Source organism: Neopelma chrysocephalum, unplaced genomic scaffold (genome assembly GCF_003984885.1).
Source record: "Neopelma chrysocephalum unplaced genomic scaffold, ASM398488v2 Primary Assembly neopelma1_95325, whole genome shotgun sequence".
Classification (NCBI taxonomy): domain Eukaryota; kingdom Metazoa; phylum Chordata; class Aves; order Passeriformes; family Pipridae; genus Neopelma; species Neopelma chrysocephalum.
Window position 1 is genome coordinate 7,147 of NW_020924004.1, and position 4,743 is coordinate 11,889.

The window sequence follows — 4,743 nt, forward strand, 5'->3', positions numbered from 1 at the left end:
AAGGTTCATCTGCCGGGGCCAAGCAAGCTTGGACAATGGCAGTGAGGTCCTCAGGACATAGGTTTGTTTAGAGTGACCTTCTCATAGATGGATGGCCTCACAGGACTAACGAGCTCCATCTGCCCGGGGGACTGGGATTCGAACCTGGGTTGCAGCAGTGAGAGTCCTGCATGCTAACCACTAGGCCACCAGGGGTCCCTGCTCAAACAATACTTGATTGTCATTGGTTGAAAGATCATGTGACACATTTGAACACTGTACTTAAACAGCTGCTTTGTTTATTAAAGTTAATTCTGCTCTGGCACTCGTTCGTGTCTGAGTGGGGTTCGTGCCTTATTCAACACCTCACAACCCCCACTTTTTTCCCCCCTCTCCCATACCTTCCACATGATCCCCCCACTCCCCAGCCCCGTCATGCTCAGTTTGGGGGTCCCACCCTCCCCTTTCCCCACTCTTCTGACCTCTCCCACCACTTTCTCATCATCCCCCAGACCTCAGATCCCTCCCCCTCCATTTTTGGGGGCTCCCACTCCCCTCCCACTCAGTTTGGGGTCCCACCACCCCTTTATCCCATCTGACCCCCCTTTTCCCACAGACTGCCCCCTTCCCACCCTCCGCTCACCTGAGAGCTCCTTGCCCGCAGCCGGGGGGGCTCCCAGCACCACCAGTGCCCTGAGAAGTCCCCCTGAAAAGGGTTGGGTGGGGTCCTGGTTGGGCTTTCAGTGTGTTTGGGGGTCCTTGGGGAGTTCTGGGGAAGCTTTGGGGGTTCCCAGCATGTTTTGGAGTGAGCTGGGTGCCTATTGAGGGGCAAGTGCCAACCCAAAGCCCCCCCAGGGGGGGTTGACATGGGAGGGGGACACAGGTGGGTCCCTGGGGCTGGTTCTGCCCCCCCCCCCGAACTTGGCTCCCCCAATGGGTCCCCCCAGAGCCCTTCCCCACTGCCCCCCAAATAACCAGGATAGGGGAGAACTGGGAAGCTTTCCTGGGATCACTGGGAGCAGCCGGGCGGAGGCAGAGTGACAGCAGGGGAGAGGGGGTCACACGACCCCCCCAAAATCCTCGTGGGCCGGGGGGGTCCAGGCTGGGCCTGAGGTCCAGGGGAGGGGCTGCGGCCGCCGCCGGCTCAGGAGCTCTGTGGGGAGAGAAAAGGGGGTGACACCGGGGTGGGGGGTCCCCGGGGGGGCACAGATGCTCTGGGGGGGACACATGACCCCCTGGGACCCCCCTCACCTTCTGGCGCAGGTAGAAGCCGAGCCCCAGTGCCAGGGAGACGAAGCCCAAGAGGAAGCTCCCGGCCCCTCCTTCGGAACAATTCCTCAGGCTGATGAAGCCCAGCAGGGCCAGGGCCGCCGGCGGTGTCCGATCCCGGCAGGAAGCGGGGAGGGGCCTGGTAGTGTCTAATAGAAATAAATCAAGGCAGATCTCTCTCTTTCTTTTACCCCCTGGGCAGTGACCATCAAGAGGTGTCCCTGCTTCACAGGAGAAGCTCCACACACTTCAAGAAAGTCTATGGAACAATCTACTCTATTGTTGGCCCTGGGCTTTTATGCTTATCCAGTGATGGATCTCCAGTCACATATTCCCAGGCCAGTGAGCAGCTGATCTGTCAAACTCTGCTTCCAAAAGCAGGATGTGTGTTGGAAGGTTGGGGAACCAGGCTGGGTTTGGCACAATTCAACACTAAACCAACCCCCTGGCACCAGCAGTAACTCCCCACACAGAGCTTGCATTGCTTGCATTCTCCCATCAGATTCTTTTCCAGGTAGAACATCCTGCTACAAGGGGTCTGTTACCAGACCTGGGTTGGGGGTAACCCAGGTTCTTGTTAATGAATCCCTTGGGGTGGATTAGAGTGAAACGACACTGAATAATTGGTATTTGAAAATATATATACGTAGGGTTTATTTTAGAACACTTTTGTTTCAAAGGTAAACAGGTATGTTGCCATTTTGGGTGTTATCATCTATATCTCTCATCTACAGCAATATGGCATAAAGAGAACCTTTAGGGAAAATGCATAAGGGAGAGAAAGGAAAGACAGGATAAGGGTGAGGGAGAGTAAGGGAAAGCAAAGCTGAGAGTGGAATGATGTCTATAGTCACTGCCCACGGGGTCCAGCAATGGAACTTGGTAGTTGCAGCTTCCATGTCTGTGAGTTGAAGTGGTGGCCTTGATCCGTTGGGGGTGGGGGAGGGAAGCTCCCACACTCCAAGAAGTTATGAGTTATTATATCCATGGATGGTGTCCCGGGCCATGCCACGAACCCCCAACATCTCCTGGGCCTGCGCAGAGTTCCCGTGAGGGGCCTGGGAAAAGGGTTTTTCCTGCCTTTCAAGGTTGGCAGAGGGGGGGATGGGCTTTGATGGGCCATCAGAGGTCTAATGCAAAAGTCCTGCAGAAGCCTGCAAAAGTCCCTTGGCAATCCTAGAATGCATAAATCATGAACTATTTCAGTCTCGGACACCACCCTGTGATTTATGCATTCAATAATTTCTCTTCTTTGGTCGTTCACTGTGAATCTTCTTTGTGGGCGGTGCCTTTCGTACAGTGGACAGAAGGAGAAAAGGAAGAGATAGCACAAATCTTTTCCCAATGCCATGCAATTCCCCCCAAAAAACCTAAATCTTACAGTAAAATAGTAAGCATATGTGACATAATAGGATCTCAATAGCTACCATCAAATTTCCTAACATTATCAAAGTTACAAACATCAGGATTTAATACTGACACAAATCTAATTTTCATTAGCCACTGTCTCTACACCATGAGTAGTAGGGATTCTATAAAAATGTGTCTGTTAGAGGGGCCAATGTGTCTTGAAATTGGACCTGAAATTACACATCAGTTTTATGCAAATACATTGAGTTACTTGGGAGTTGGTACAAGGCTTTCTTATATTCTCTTTAGGTCACACTTTCTTTTGTCTAGGTTTAGTTTTATTTCTTAATATTTTGAGACATTTAGCCAAATATAAAATTTGATGCCTTCTGAGGCAGAGGGTTAATGCATCTAATACATATTTGTATGATTCCAAATATGCATAAATTCTTGTTCCAACTCTTAGGCTAAATTTGGTGGAGTTTCTTGGTTCTCAATTGATTGAGACAGAATTACACATATCTAAAAGCTTCTCCCAAGCCAACTTGTTTTTCAAAAAAAAGACAAAATAAACTTGGCAAAAAATTAAACTAGCAATACATAAAATGGCTTGTCTTACACAATCTTACCGATGAGTTACTCATGATAAAAACACAAATAACTCAACAATTATTAATAAGCTGATAATACAAGCAATTTTGGGACTAGAGGAGACACAAACACAGTGTTTGTGGTAAACTTTTACATATTGTAAAACTACTGAGACAAAAATACACACAGATGTTCATATCACAAAGTCATTAAGATAAAAACACAAACACATGCAAACAATCAGTGCTGCAAAGAACAGTAGAACTCTCCAGTCCTGTTGCCACTTCGTTTTCTCATGGGATACTTGTAAACTGATAACAGAAGAAGTTGTGGGGGCAGTTATCTCTTCTGCCCATTGCAGCAATTGAAAGCTTTATTGCTCTCACGCAGTTTGATCTCATCTGCTGGCAGGCTCCTGCGAAAAGAGGAAATCTGGCCCACTACGGACCCATTATTAAAAAGAAGGAATTATCTATTTATCCAACTCCTTTTCTTATCTGGCATGATGCCACTAGGGCAGCAATCATGGAGAAGTCTGGAACGTGTTTTCTCCAAAAAGCAAATAAACCCAGACCATGCTGGAGCTCTTTTTTCTCCTCAGCATCTTTATTTGCTGTAGGGTGGCCAAGGTGTCAGAGGGAATACACACGGCTACTTTTTCTGTGGGAATTTGAAGTCTCAGACTTTCCAAGTGGGTGATAGTATTTGTCTGGTCCACTGTGGTGACATCAGCAATCTGGGCAATCAATTCAGCTTTGTTATGTCCAGCAGCTGTTTGTGAGCCATTGTCAGCACCGAGGTAACTCACTGGCAGCTGCCACTGCCCATTAGGTTAATGGACAGGCCCCCTCCCCCCCGAGGATAGTTTATCAATATATCTGTCTATCTATCTATCTGTAGGGTTTAGTTTGGAACAATTTTGTCTCCATGTAAAGTAGGTTTGGGGCAGTTTTGGCTCCTGTCTAAAGTGATATAAAACCAGAAAAATAACACTTCCCCTCTCTGGCTCCAAGCCAAGACTGTCCCCTCCAGGGCTGGGTGTTCCCCCCTCTGCCCCAGGTGGTTCTGTTGCCCATGGGCAGCAAAGCCCCCACTGCTTCTGCAACTGGAGAGTGTTGGAGCCATGGACCGTTAACATTCCAGTCTCTCCCAGCTCTGCATCCCAAAACTCGAGAGGGATCAGTCACCTGAAAGTGGATCAATCCCACTGAAAATGGCTCGATCCCACCCCAAAATTCCTGTGTTTCTTATTTTCCCTATGTAATTCTGGGGCAGCCGCTGCCACCCCTCAGCTCTCTGCAGGCTGAGGCTTGGCCTTGCACTTTTGCCTTTGCTGGATTTCTTCATCAGCTATTTCTCTCTCCCTGAAAAGAAACATATGGAAGGTTTTCGATAATCTGGACATCTTTAGACCGTCTGGACAAATTACAGTTTGCAGTGTTGGAACAGCTCAGCCGTAGCGTTTTCCATGTTTAATCATTTGTTCCCATCCCTCCCAGGAGGGAGGACACTGAACTCTTCCACAGAAACAGAAAACTAGTAACAAAAATTCAG